Raw genomic sequence first — 16,238 nt, 5'->3', positions numbered from 1 at the left:
AGCTGTTTTCTGCTTACAAAGTTTCCTTTATGCAGCTGGCAGGAATGTGGAATGAGAAGAAGAAGAAGAAGAAGAAGAAGAAGAAGAAGAAGAAGAAGAAGAAGAAGAAGAAGAAGAAGAAGAAGAAGAAGAAGAAGAAGAAGAAGAGGAGGAGGAGGAGGAGGAGGAGGAGGAGGAGGAGGAGGAGGAGGAGGAGGAGGAGGAGGAGGAGGAGGAGGAGGAGGAGAGGGAGGAGGAGGAAGAGGAAGAAGAAGAGGAAGAGGAAGAGGAAGAAGAGGAAGAAGAAGAAGAAGAAGAAGAAGAGGAGGAGGAGGAGGAGGAGGAGGAGGAGGAGGAGGAGAGGGAGGAGGAGGAAGAGGAAGAAGAAGAGGAAGAGGAAGAGGAAGAAGAGGAAGAAGAAGAAGAAGAAGAGGAAGAAGAAGAAGAAGAAGAAGAAGAGGAGGAGGAGGAGGGGGAGGAGGAGGAGGAGGAGGAAGAGGAAGAGGAAGAGGAAGAGGAGGAAGAGGAAGAAGAAGAGGAGGAGGAAGAGGAAGAGGAAGAAGAAAAGGAAGAAGAAGAAGAAGAAGAAGAAGAAGAAGAGGAGGAGGAGGAGGAGGAGGAGGAGGAGGAGGAGGAGGAGGAGGAGGAGGAGGAGGAGAGGGAGGAGGAGGAAGAGGAAGAAGAAGAGGAAGAGGAAGAGGAAGAAGAGGAAGAAGAAGAAGAAGAAGAAGAAGAAGAAGAAGAAGAAGAAGAAGAAGAAGAAGAAGAAGAAGAAGAAGAAGAAGAAGAAGAAGAAGAAGAAGATGATTTTAATTTGTATACCGCCCTTCTCCTTAGGAAGTTTCTCCTTAGTTTTAGGTTGCTTTTCTTTTTGTTCAGTTTCCATCCATTGCTTCTTGTTTTGCCTTGCTTTGGAAAATACATTGCCCCCCTTCTTTCTGGCAGCCCCTTGAAAGCCTGTTGCCTATCAAAGCATGTGAGCCATTTTCTCCTTTCAGTGGTCCATGAAAGTGCTTCTATAGTATGTAGATATTAAAGCTGAAAAAAGGTGAACAACATTTTTGCAGAACTATAGATACATAGAGAATTTGCTCTAGATACATAGAGAATTTGCTCTTTCTGTGCCAACTCAGTAAGCTCAAACTGCCCAAGGAGCTGCTGATTCAGTTCTACAGAGGAATTACTGAGTCTGTCATTTGCACCTCTATAACTGTCTGGTTCGGTTCTGCAACCCAACAAGAAAAACACAGACTTCAGAGGATAATTAGAACTGCAGAAAAAATAATTGCTACCAACCTGCCTTCCACTGAGGACCTGTATACTGCACGAATCAAGAAGAGGGCCGTGAAAATATTTACAGACCCCCTCGCATCCTGGACATAAACTGTTTCAACTCCTACCCTCAAAACGACGCTATAGAGCACTGCACACCAGAACAACTAGACACAAGAACAGTTTTTTCCCGAAGGCCATCACTCTGCTAAACAAATAATTCCATCAACACTGTCAAACTATTTACTGAATCTGCACTACTATTAATCGTCTCATAGTTCCCATCACCAATCTCTTTCCACTTATGACTGTATGACTATAACTTGTTGCTGGCAATCCTTATGATTTATATTGATATATTGACCATCAATTGTGTTGTAAATGTTGTACCTTGATGAAGGTATCTTTTCTTTTATGTACACTGAGAGCATATGCACCAAGACAAATTCCTTGTGTGTCCAATCACACTTGGCCAATAAAAAATTCTATTCTATTCTATTCTATTCTATTCTATTCTATTCTATTCTATTCTATTCTATTCTATTCTATTCTATTCTATTCTAGAGGCTGGCTATGACAAGGAATGGCTGGGAGGGGAGGGGCCAGGCAAGGCACACCTTGACGTGAGTGACATTGAGTTGGCCATGCCTACCCAATCACTTGATCATCAAGCCACATCCACTATCACATGACCATCAAGCCATGCCCACAAAATAAGCCATGCCCACAAAACTGGTAGTAAAAATTTAGAACCCACCCCTGGATAGGGTGTTTGTTTGCATGTCACCTCCACCATTTTGGAGCCAATGTACACTGTTGTGGATGCCCCTGCTGCTTGGTCTACTTTCTGCTCACCCCTACTTACCTGTAAATGAAGTGAAGTAAAAGCTAAATTAGAATTTTAAGACACATTTGTAACTTCCTACATTTTGCTGCTTTCAAACAAAAAAATCCCAAAAACATGGACTTATTTTGGTACAGCCAGCCAGAGATATTTGCTGCCTGAAGTGAAAAATAACTTGGTACTACCCTATCTTTGAGGGTGCAGGCTAGCTGGAAGAACAAGGACAGACTGTAAATTCATATCCTGAGCCACTTTCCAAAGATCCGGAGCAGCTGGCAAGTTCAGCAGTAATATCCAGAGGAAACTCACACTTGTTTGATAAATCTGTAAACTGAAAACTACTGCTTCACTCTGTTTAATGGCAAAGTTGGTTACAAATAAAATTACTCCAAAGTTTTCCTATGTACCTAATAGGTATAGGTCCCCTCCCCCCAATTACATAAAACCAATCCTATTTATACCATATTACTGGATACTATTACAATTTCTAAAACAAATAAAAACATCACACTGACAAGCAAAGAATATGAATGTGCAAGTTTAACATGACATTAAATATACCCAATGATTTAACATAGATATACTGCCAAGAGATTTCATTTTATATATTTCTTGGATGAAAAGCAGGAAATATTTTATTTCGTCAACCTTCAAAACAGATATAGAAAGCATATTCATTGTAATCAAAACTATGAAGTGGTCCAGAAAACCCCCCTGAAAATCACTACTTGAAAAATAAGTAACTGCATATATAGAAACTGAATTTTGTATAATACGTTACAATAATTTGTTATGTCTTAAAAACTCTCCCATCCTCAACAGAAGAGCTAATTCAAATTTGACAGTAGCACACTTATACAGATTCTTATCTTGATGACAACATAATATAATTCATTGCACTTTTTTTCTACTGAAAAATTAAATATGTATGCATAGCATATACAAAGACTCAATCTTTATGGCACAAGAATGCACTGGGAAAAATTATCACAGGGCTGGTAATCCTTACTGCTGTGTAAAATTGGATCCATGCTAAATGTATATTCCAAACCTAAATGCATGGAGATAATTAAAAACATTTTTGGATCAAGTAATATTGTCAGCAATTTATAAAAAGTTGATAAATATTAACAAAGGAAAACACTTCTTTCCTTTGTTTCCTATAAAGCATAGCTTTCTAGCAATAGGTATGACACATACACATAAAATAAAATCACATCTTTATTTTCATTTATGTTCTATTTTAAAAAGTCACCTATGACAAGACACTAGCAGGTACAATTATTACTACTCACTATATTTCAGTATTAAATTTATAACATTTTCTTTAAATCTTAAAATGTGGATATATAGTATCTGCTTTCAATTTTACACTTGCTTAAATAAAAAGTATCCTTATTATTAGAAAAGTACACAGAATTCTATCCTAACTAACAACAAAACAGAAATTGCTACAAAATGCAACAATAAAATGCAGCATTAAATGTGTTAATAATTTTGATCATTTTCAAGACCAGAGCAATCAGCCTGGAGTAGCCCTTTACCAGTCTGGATCTATAATTTCAGAGGTGTACAAAATATTAAGTATAATTTTTTGGATCAAATAAGACCAATGTTTTAAAATGCTATATGTGTTCTTTACTTAACACCTGAATCTGTATGGCATTAAACTGGATTTTCCAAACAGTAAGATAATTTTAGAGGCCAAGTTATAAAGCGCTAATCTTTTTTATTTTCTATGAAAATTTACAGAACTGGGTAAGAAAGTTTTATGTAATAGATTATTAATAGAAATTAAGTAGCTACTATCCCCAAAATTCAATTTTCAATGCATAATTTAGAAATCATCAGCAACTGTAGCATACTCTTAACTTTACTCACTGTAATAAAGATAGATTACCACTTATTTTCTACTGCTTTGTTGCCTAAATAGATAATTCTCATTTTTCGCAACTGTTCTTTCATATTTAGTCTAGTGCAAGAAAGGTTTTCCAACAATAGCCACAGGTCTGATCTGATGACTTGATACTCATTTAGCCATCACTGAAATTTAAGATAAAACGGAACTGATGTAACAATTTAAAACATTGTTTAAAAATATAAATATTTACTTGCTTGTTCATGTTGCCAATAAGTACTCTATGTTTAAGAACTCAGAATTGCATTGATTTATGTAACTAATATTATTGTTCCATCTTTCTATGCCATAAAAATATTCTTGACTATTATAATGTTTCAGATAAAAGCTGCAAAAAATGTACATAATGTACATTAAAACAGTTTAGAAAGATTTTCATGCAAAAGAGAGCAAAATATTCAATGTCTAAAACAATTGCAAGATTTAAAAGAAAAAAAACTTCTGACTCTGTAATGAAACAGATTTTTTAAATGCAACTATTATATGGAAACATTTTTAACCTTTGGATTCAAGAGGAAAAAGGAACTATAGTCAGAATAGAAACTATATCAATTCCTTATTCTCTGGCTAATATGCCTATAATTACAATTAGTCCTTAAAAAAAAAGCCAATAATATAATGCAAATGTTTTATGCATCATCTTAATAGAAATAACTCCAGGCCATATCCTTTTCATTTTTCATTAGTTGATATCCAATATATTTCTCTACAGTTGCATACAAGTACAGAGAGCTTTAAGACAAAAGAAAGATGTGAACACAATTGACCTTCCTTTACACTCTATAACATTGTTCAACAAAATAAGCATGTACAGATATTGAAATTACTCTGCTCCTTTAAAGAAGTTGTTTCCCTCAACTCTCGAACTTTCAGTATGATTTTCCTTCTGTCTGGGAGCAAATAAGTCATGGGACAGGATCAGGATTTTTAAAATATGCCTTTTGACAATGTCTCCGGAAATGCATTCCATGCATTATACCAGGAAGACATTAAACAATGCTGCAACCCAGCTGTGTCCAACTATAGACATTTACACCTACTGTTTGCCTTAAACATGCACTCCCATTGCTGAATCATGCAAATAACAGCTATTATATACAGCCTATTAAAAATTAGTACTCAGAACAAAAGCCTTTGTAGCTGTACTCATGAATGACACTCTTAAGAAGTGCAAACTGAATTTTAAAGAAAGCCCAATGAAGTGCTTTTTCTTTTCTTTTTCATAAAATCTGGTCATACATTATTCTTCACGCTGAAGTAGTTAGAAAATGTGCATGCACATATGTGTACACACACAGTCATACTCACATGTACATGCACACACAGAATGAGTTTGCCATGCGTTGTGGTCTATTTAGACAGCTGTTGGGGCAAAACAAACTGATCCAAACTGTAATATTGAACTTGTAAAAAGAGAAGAAAGGCTTTTTCCCTGAAGGCTTCTTTGGACTGCCAATGTGTCAGATGAGCCAGCCTGGACAGGACCAGCTCCTTTACATTAACTCCAGTCTGCAGCAATGTTTCTTAGGCAGAAAGAGGCAGGCACTTACCTTTCTGTGACAGCAACAAAAGGAGAAACCATTCTGTCACCTGCCTTGGTACATGCTTCTATAAAGAAAATTGAAAGAGTGAAAGAGTCAGTTAGAGATGCTCCAGATGAAGTCTGCACCCTTTTTCAGGCATGGGGTGCAGTACCAGCATGCCACCATGATATTGCTCTAGCATATACGCCCCCACCCCCACAGCAGGCTCACTGTAGCCAGCAGACAGAGGCACTTAAATTAGAAAATCACAGCCAGAGGAAATAAACAGGAACCACAGCGACCCCCTCGACCCCAGCAGCCATCAAATCCGGGAAGATACACTACACATCTGTTTCATGCAATCCCTTGGGAGTGCCAACTCCAGTTACTTACCCTGTCTGCATTATTAATAGATGTTAATGGCTCCATTATAACAAGGAGAAGCCTTTCCCTTTCCTATAATACGGAAATTCAGACCTACCGCCACATTTCCTTTTAATCACAAAGCAGCAATTTCCTTGGTTCTTCTCCTGTCAGTGAAGTCACATTCTACTGCCTTGCAAACCCACTTCCAGCATCCCAGCCTTCCATATGGCCATCTGATAAGCAATTTGCAGCAAACAAATGCAATATAGGAAAAAAGCAAAGACGGACATCCTACTGGAGGGTTATTTTCATGATATTTGATTGGGTTTGCACAATCCCATTTTAATTTGTAGCATATTTAACTTATTTTCTTAGAGATTACTTAAAATAATCAGTGGCATGCATAGGTTTGTTGGATAATACCTAAATGAAAAAAAAGAGTATTTCTAGGGCAGAACTTAGAAATTAGTTAGATTAGCTCAGTACTACCAAAGCTAAGCTTTCAGGCCTTTCCATCATGCTAATATGCAAGAGAATCAGACATTGAAGTGTCTGTAGGGAATGTCTTCATTCCTTCCTGACTTGTCTCCTCAAGGTAAATGCAGAGCAAAACATTTCTAAAAGCATGCAGACATCCCTACACACAAAAATATTGACCTATTTTAAATTGGATCATCCTACATGTGTTAAGAAGATACTCCAGGGAATAAAATGAATTAACAAATTTCCAAATAGCCTTTTGATAGCAATACATAAGAGGGACTGTTTTTGTTCCTTTTCATTTAGAATAGAATAGAATAGAATAGAATAGAATAGAATAGAATAGAATAGAATAGAATAGAATAGAATAGATTTTTTATTGGCCAAGTGTGATTGGACACACAAGGAATTTGTCTTGGTGCATATGCGCTCAGTGTACATAAAAGAAAAGATACGTTCATCAAGGTACAACATTTACAACACAATTGATGGTCAATATATCAATATAAATCATAAGGATTGCCAGCAACAAGTTATAGTCATACAGTCATAAATGGAAAGAGATTGGTGATGGGAACTATGAGAAGATTAATAGTAGTGCAGATTCAGTAAATAGTCTGATAGTGTTGATGGAATTATTTGTTTAGCAGAGTGATGGCCTTCGGGAAAAAACTGTTCTTGTGTCTAGTTGTTCTGGTGTGCAGTGCTCTATAGCGTCATTTTGAGGGTAGGAGTTGAAACAGTTTTTGTCCAGGATGCGAGTGATCTGCAAATATTTTCACGGCCCTCTTCTTGATTCGTGCAGTATATAGGTCCTCAATGGAAGGCAGGTTGGTAGCAATTATTTTTTCTGCAGTTCTAATTATCCTCTGAAGTCTGTGTTTTTCTTGTTGGGTTGCAGAACCGAACCAGACAGTTATAGAGGTGCAAATGACAGACTCAATAATTCCTCTGTAGAATTGGATCAGCAGCTCCTTGGGCAGTTTGAGCTTACTGAGTTGGCGCAGAAAGACCATTCTTTGTTGTCCTTTTTTAATGATGTTTTTGATGTTAGTTGTCCATTTTAGATCTTGCGATATGATAGAACCTAGAAATTTGAAGGTTTCTACTGTTGATATTGTGTTGTCAAGTATTGTGAGAGGTGGAAGTATGGAAGGGTTTCTCCTTCATTTACCTTCATTAGATTCCAAACAGGGGTGAAATGCTCCCGGTTCAGACTGGCTCACCCAATCAGATAGCGATGGCGGCTGGTGGTTCGGAAAGCCGGTAGCAAAAATCCCTGGCCCAGCCCCCTGCCCCTGCTGAGTCATGCCATCATCAGAGTTGTTGTTTTTTTACTTTTAAAAGCATTTTTTATTCAGATGAAAACATTCCTTTAAAAGTTAAAAAAAAAAGCCTTTGATGATCCCATGGCTCAGCTGGGATCATCAGAACCCTTTAAACTCTTTTTTTAAACAACCTCTTCAGTTGAAGAGGTTGTAAAAAAAAAAAGGTTTTAAAAGGCTCCTCTGGCAATCCCAGCTGAGTTGCCTGACCACCAGAATCTTTAAAAAACATGTTTTCTACAATCTCTTCGGCCGAAGAGGTTGTTAAAACAATCCTTTTAAGCGGTTCTGGGCTGCGATCAGGCAACTTCAGCTGGGAACGTCAGAGGAGCCTTTTAAAATCTTTTTATCCTCTGGTGATCCCAGATGAGTTTCCTGATCATCACAGGCTTTTAAAATCATTTTTTAACAACCTCTTACAACAGTCCCTCGCCCATGCCCACCCAATTGCCCCATCCCACTTACTTAATTGCTGCTTATTTGCTTTGCTTCGGCTGCTGCAATCAGTTGCATCAGCTAGCAACTGAATCTGCCTGCCTGCAATCCATTTCCTCAGTGAGCAACTCAATCTGCCTGCCTCCAAATGAGTAAGTAAACTATTAAAAAATAGTTAATTGGGTTTTTCTAGACAGCAATTTAAAGTTAAGGAAGTTTTAAATTTAGTTGCTTTTATCTAAAACAGGGGTCTCAAACCTTAGTAACTTTAAGGCTTGTGGACTTAAACTCCCAGAGTTCCTCAGCCAGCTTTCCTGGCTGAGGAACTCTGGGAGTTGAAGTCCACAAACCTTAAAGTTACTAAGGTCAGAGACCCCTGATCTAAAAAATATAAATAAAATAAAATAATAAAATAAAATAAAATATTTGTGCAGCTTTCTGAGATTTGGTGTGTTTCTGTAGTGTTTCACTCTAACTACACAAACACACAGAATCTCACAAAGCTGTATGTGGCATTGTGTGTGTGTGTGTGTGTGTGTGTGTGTATGAGTCAGTTGTGTTATGTTGTGTTGTGTGTGTGTGTAAAGTGAGAACGTTGGTTTTTGAGCTTTTTGTGGCTGTGTGAGATTCCTGCTTGTTGCAGGGGCCATTTTGGATGAAGTACAGCTGCTTTTAGATTGTGTGTGAGTCAGTTGTTTATTTATTTATTTATTTATTTAGTCATAACAGTATATATAAGCATTAACATGAAATAACTATATAATATATAAGCATATATATGGGCATAAGTATGTAATAACTATATTAATTGGATATAATGAAGAGGAACAATAGGACAGGGAACGGTAGGCACGTTTGTGCTCTTATGCACGCCCCTTACAGACCTCTTAGGAATGGGGTGAGGTCAATAGAAGATAGTTTTTGGTTAAAGATTTTGGGATTTTGTGTGTACATAAAGTGTGAAAGTTGGTTTTTGGTACCTTTTATTGTTTTGTATACTTTGTTTATTATTTTTATTATTTATTGTTATTGACCACACCCACCCAGTCATCTGACCACCAAGCCACGCCCACCAATTAAGCCATGTCCACAGAACCAGTAGGGAAAATTTTTAGATTGCACTGCTGATTCCAACTCATTTTATAAGATTTCTGCCTAAAGGTAGTGTCTTACTACCCAGTTGACAGTAAAAAGCCCTGCTGATCCAGTGGAGAAAAAACGAGTTCAGTTTTAGTTGACTGCCTCTGTTTTTGAAAAAAAATAGTTCTATGTTTTCATGAAGTCAAAAGTTAAACATTGTACATATTCCAAACGTAAGATGCAGCTGTTTGAAACTTCTAACAAACACATGAGAAGTGCCATTCATTCTTTCAAGAAAGGTAACGCCATTGGCTCTGTTGATCTTTGGCTCTATGTCTTTTAGAAAACTACCATTGCAAGAATTCCACTGAAATAAATGCAGGAGAGGACAGGACATCACATAATTTGACTGTATAAATTCTGCTGAAAACTTAACGCTTGACATGAGATGCCAATTTATTTGAGGAGGGAGGGGAGAGAAAATGACTCAGAAATTATGAGCTATTGGGACAGTAGCCAGCGAGTCACAATATGGACCAGTTTCAGATTGAAATGAAAACAGGGATGTGGTGGTTTAGGGTAATAAGGGAAATGCTTTTTCAAGGATGTTAGATGCAGAGGATTTGGCTATTTGAAGAGGATTTAGCATAGAAGTGCTATTCAGCAAATTCTGACAGGTTCTGGAGAACTGGTAGCTGAAATTTTGAATAGTTTGGAAAACCGGCCAATGCCACCTCTGGCTGGCCCCAGAGTGGGGTGGGAATGGAGATTTTGTAATATCCTTCCCCCAGGAGTGGAGAGGGAATGGGGATTTTGCAGTATTCTTCCCCTGGAGTGGAGTGGGGATGGAGATTTTGCAGTATCCTTCCCCTGCCACGCCCACCAAGTCACACCGCGCCCACCAAGCCATGTCCACAGAACCGGTAGTAAAAAAAATTGAATTCCACCACTGATTTAGCACAACAGAGTTGAGAAATATCCCCAGCTCATTTCTGATCATAATTATTTGTGTATACATTCCAATTTGATTTGTGCAAACAAAGAGAATTTATAATCCTGATTTATACAGTGACTTTTCTTACAGTATTAATTCCATTGTGAATATTTACCTCTTCTGTTACTTAGACTTCTTTCATTTTCATTTTCTGAAAAAGATGGATTTATGAAGACAGGTGCATATGAGAGAGGACATAGGTGTTTTCTATGTGCCTAAACGTTTAATTCAATTCATGTCTATTTTCTGTACTGAGCTTTGACAAAAGTATGAAAAAAGTATTTAATTTCCCAATATCTTGGATTCATGTGATTTTGGCAGTAATTTGCTCTTCAAGCTTATTTTAATTTAGTTTCTGAATGTTTTGTTACCAGACTAGATAACATCAGGAGCAGGATTTTCTTGCCCTATTCTCCTTAGCTTATGTCTTGGGTGCCAATGTGGTCAGTTGGTCATCTGATTGGTTGTTCATTTGAAGCTATATTTAAATTCTGAGCAGCTGATTTTTTTCTCTTGTGGATAGTCGTTGGAATGGTATGGTCTCTTATGTATTCATATGCTGGATCTAGATCAATGTGCTTGTTAATTGCTCCTTTGGTAGAATACAAGGCTTTAATAAATTCATGTGTGTGGCAGGTGCTGGCATGGCCAATGATTTTTGTTCCTTCCCAATTGAACTGGTGTTGTTTATTTTCAATGTGGTTTGAGATCAGGGATTTTTGGTCATGCAGTTTAACTACTAGTTGATGTTAATGAACCTTTGTTTTCAATTGCCTTCCTGTTTGTCCCATATAGAATTCATGTGATTTGTTTTCCCACTTTGTCTCATCCTCACATTGTTTGAGGATGGATGCCACACTATGTAGATTTTATGCTACATGACACAAACATGACTAAAATGAGCCAGATATAAACTTACAGATTTTAGGCCAATTTAAAGAAACAAAACAAATGGCAACCAATATAAAACAGAATCAGTAACTATGATAATACAGTAGAATAACAAAGAAAAGTAATTGGTAATAAGAAAAATAATAAATATTTTTTTAAAATATTAAAATAAAAACCTAGAGATTGGTTTACCAGTTTATTTCTATAAATAACTGTCTTAGAAATTCTTAAATTTTCGAGGATGACATGTTTCTTACCTTTATGGGTAAATACATTGCTGCCAAATTTTGAATAGCAAATAAGGCTAGTCAGCAAAAGCACCTGCATTACCTGTCTGTGGAACAAAGAGTCACATTTGATTCCTAAGCCACACCCTTCTGTCCATACAAAGCACAGACTCTTTTCAATGCTGCCATTCTCCACCCCCATCATTAGCAAACAGCATTTTCATAGCAACATTGAAATAGTAACATCACACATATCCAGGAAAGGCAGAAAGCTACAGATAAAATTGTATGCAAGGGCGATGGTAAGCATACTACCATTGCCCTGCTTGTATTTACAGAAGTTTGTAGCACTTGTAACCTACAGACAACTAAATCCTGTATATGCAAACATCTGTATTTAAATGGCTTAAATACATGCTGAGCACAGCCCATGTGCTGATGGGAACATCAATTTTCTGGGTATTGATAGTCTGCTTTATAGCCATAATTAATTCCATTCAAATTTACTTAGATTGCCATAGGATGGATGGTTATCTAAGACAACTTCAGGGACCATTTGGGTCAACATATAGATTAAGCCAAACACAATGTATAAACTTCATTATAATTAAATATAAAAGATATAACTTGTCTACACAGCCTTTATCCAATCTAGGAAGGCTATGATCTGCTCACTTATGGCTGGCTGGCAGTCACAAATAGCCAGCTCATATATATGAACCAATCTAAAAAAGTAGAACAGGCCTTGTCCATACATCTTGATATACAACTGTACAGGAGCTTATCCATTATGGTCATGTCATAACTTTCATAAAACCGATCAGTAACAAATAAAATTCAATGTAGAGAAGAGTGAAGTCTTATCCTTGGGCAAGAAAAACCCAAAATACACTGGGTGAAAACAGGCTTAATAACAGGAACTGTAAGAGGGACCTTGGAGTCTTAGTGGACAACCAGTTAAATATGAGCCAGCAGTGTGTGGTGGCTGCCAAAAAAGCTAATGCAATCCTAAATTGCATTAACAGAGAGATACACTCAAGATCAAGGGAGGTATTAATACCACTCTATAAAGCCTTAGTAAGACCACACCTAGAGTACTGCATCCACTTTTGGCCACTTTTGGTTATAAAAAAAAAAAGATGTTGAGACTCTAGAAAGAGTGCAGAGAAGACCAACCAGGATGATTATGGGACTAGAGACTAAAACATGCGATGAATTGTTACAGGAACTGGGCATGGCCAGTCTAGTGAAGAGAAGGACCAGGGAAGACATGATATCAGTCTTCCAATATTTGAGGAGCTGCCACAGAGACGAGGGGGTCAAGCTGTTTTCCAAAGCATCCGAAGGTCAGACAAGGAACAATGGATGGAAACTGAACAAAGAGAGATTAAACCTAAAAATAAGGAGGAATTTTCTGACAGTGAGAACAATCAACCGATGGAACAGAAGTTGCCTTCGGAAGTTCATCACTGGAAGCTTTCAAGAAGAGACTCCTGCTTGGGGAGGGAGTTGGACTAGATTACCTACAAGGTCCCTTTTACAGTAACTCTGTTAATCCGTAAAGGAAAAAAAAAGAAGTAATGACCCAATTTGACTTTTTTTGTGATGTTAAGTGACTCAACATGGTGTTAAGCAAATCTGCAAGTTGTTAAGTGAACACCAAAATCATTAAGCAATATAATAATAATAATAATAATAATAATAATAATAATAATAATAATAATAATAATAACGACGATGATGATGATGATGATGATGTTTTAATTTGTATACCGCCCTTCTCCCGAAGCACCCAGGGCGGTGAACAGGCAAATAAAATACAAACAAACATACTCAATAATTAAAACAACCCTTAAAAAACTGATTCAAATATGCCAGAAAATTTAAAATGACATTACATCCCATAAAATTACAAAATTTAAAACCCATCAACAATTCAATTAAAATTTAAAATTAAAATCAGGCCAGTCCAGCCATATGAAATAAATAGGTTTTAAGTTCGCGGCGAAAGGTCCTAAGGTCAGGTAGTTGTCAAAGCCCGAGGGGAAGTTCGTTCCACAGGGTAGGAGCCACCACAGAGAAGGCCCTCCCCCTGGGGGCCGCCAGTCAACACTGTTTGGCTGACGGCACCCTGAGGAGTCCCTCTCTATGGGAACACACCGGACGCTGGGAGATAGAGGCCGGCAGTAGACGGTCCCGTAGGTAGCCCGGTTCTAAGCCATGGATCGCTTTAAAGTAGTTTACAGTGTGTGCGATTTTTGCCAAAAACTGATTAAGTGCTCTAAAATTGTAAAATGTGGGCATATTATTTATTTATTTATTTTATTATGGCAGGACATTGCAAATGATTGTAAATGTGACTGTGTTGTCGAGCATTCAACGTTTGGTCACATTAACTCTGGAGGGAATCTGACACTTAGAACTTAAAATCCAGTTAATCCTTTTTCACAACCAAGATTGGGATAAAAATATCTCTGATTCAACTGTATTTTTAAACAGTTTTGAGATTTTTATTTATTTATTTATTTTATTTGTCACAACATTATATATAAGCATAAGCATAAAATAACTATATGATATATTTTATTTATTTTTATTTATTTATTTTTGTCACAACAAGTAAGTATCATACAAAAAGATTATATAGTATATAAACATATATATGAGTAAATATTAGGAGGTATAAGCATATATATATATATAGGAAGAAGAAAAAAAACCAAAAAAACAATAGGACAGGAACGGTAGGCACGTTTGTGCACTTATGCACGCCCCTTATGGTCCTCTTAGGAATGGGGTGAGGTCAATAGTAGAAAGTTTTTGGTTAAAGCTTTTAGGATTATGGGAAGAGACCACAGAGTCAGGTAAAGTATTCCAAACACTGATGATTCTGTTACAGAAGTCATATTTTCTGCAATCTAGATTAAAGCGGTTGACATTAAGTTTAAATCTATTGGTTGCTCTTGTATTATTGCAATTAAAGCTGAAGTAGTCTTTAACAGGAAGGACATTACAATAGATGATTCTATGAGTTAAAATTAGGTCTTGTCGAAGGCGACGGAGTTACAAGTTTTCTAAGCCTAGGATTTCAAGTCTGGTGGGATAGGGTATTTTATTGTTTTCAGAGGAATGGAGAACTCTTCTTGTAAAATATTTCTGGACACGTTCAATTGTATTGATGTCAGAGATGTGGTGAGGGTTCCAAACAGGTGAGCTGTATTCTAGAAGTGGTCTAACAAATGTTTTATATGCTCTGGTTAGTAGTGTAGTGTTTTATATATATAATGCTTATATAGCATATATAAGCATTATATATGAGCATACTTATGAGCATACTTATGCTCATATATATAACCATATATATGAGCATAAGTATGTAATAACTATATGAAATTGTATACAATCAAAGGGAACATTAGGACAAGAACGGTAGGCATTTTGGTGCTCTTATGCATGCCCCTTACAGACCTCTTAGGAATGGGGTGAGGTCAACAATAGATAGTTTTTGATTAAAGCTTTGGGGATTTTGGGAAGAGACATAGAGTCTGGTAGTGCATTCCAGGCATTAACAACTCTGTTTCTGAAGTCACATTTTCTGCAATCAAGATTGGAGTGGTTCACATTAAGCTTAAATCTTTTGTGTGCTCGTGTATTGTTGTGATTGAAGCTGAAGTAGTCTTCAACAGGAAGGAAGTTGTAACAGATGATTCTATGAGTTAAGCTCAGGTCATGTCAAAGGTGGCGGAGTTCTAAATTTTCTAAACCCAGGATTTCAAGTCTGGTGGCATAAGGTATTATTTTATTCTTACAACTAACTCAACAACTGTAAAAGGCCAATGAAAAGAAGAAAACTGCCTACTACACTTCCTTCCCAATTCATATTATGTTTTCATAATAATTTCAATTACAAAGAAGAATGAAGTATTTTTACAGTAGTCTTGAAGTGGAGTATGGGACAGCAACTGAACAATCAATATTCTTAGGTTTCTTCTTCAAAGCAGCATAATTTTCATCTACTACAGATATGTCACATGGATTGTTGAGGTATAGAATGCAAGAAGCCCCACTATAGAAATTTTAGTCATTTGATTTTATCATCCACCAAGTTCCTTCTTTTTGCTTTTAGTTGTCCGGGTTAGAACATTTTTATGTCACTGCATTCAAAACAACAGCTAATATCACACACAGAAAAAAATACAGTATTAAGCATAACTACCATGTACTACAGTTATTAAATAATATTATGGTAAGCAGTCTCAAATAATGGCTAAGATTCAGGAATCCTGGGAATTATGGTTTGGCAACATCTGGAAGTCACAGGTAAAGCAATCCTGCCTTATGAATATAGAAGACTATTATTTAAATACAAGATGCATTTTTGTTCATTTTTGTAACTTTCATAGCATTTTTTTCACAGTTTTATAATAAGCAAATTTCATTTGCCAACTGTTACTTCTATAAAAGTGGGACACTTGATGAAAAATCCAGCACTGCAAACTGGGTTCTATCATCAGCCTTCTTTCAAGGATTGGAATGGAAAATACACAGAAACTAAAACTGATAGGATGGTGAGCTGGAAACATATGAACTATTGCCAGTATATTGCACATACTATTGCTGCAGAAAAAAAGCAACTATCTCAGGTAATACAAGATAGGAAATGCAACAGTGATGGCAATCTCCCTCTACTACAGTATATAAATATTTTTTTTTTAGTAAAAAAGTTTTATTTTTATAATCATGTCAAACAATTCATTCAATGTACAGTTATATACATTTAGTCGGGTGCCCAGTCACCACCCCCCTTTTTAACACTCCCCTCTTCTACCTTCTTTTACTATCCAAACCTTCCTCTCCTTCTCTTATCTATATCCTCTCCTCCCTCCACCCTACACCTTCCTTCT

The sequence above is a fragment of the Ahaetulla prasina genome, chromosome 4 (assembly GCF_028640845.1).
Source record: "Ahaetulla prasina isolate Xishuangbanna chromosome 4, ASM2864084v1, whole genome shotgun sequence".
Taxonomy (NCBI): Eukaryota; Metazoa; Chordata; class Lepidosauria; order Squamata; family Colubridae; genus Ahaetulla; species Ahaetulla prasina.
Note: the sequence above shows the minus strand (reverse complement) of the source record.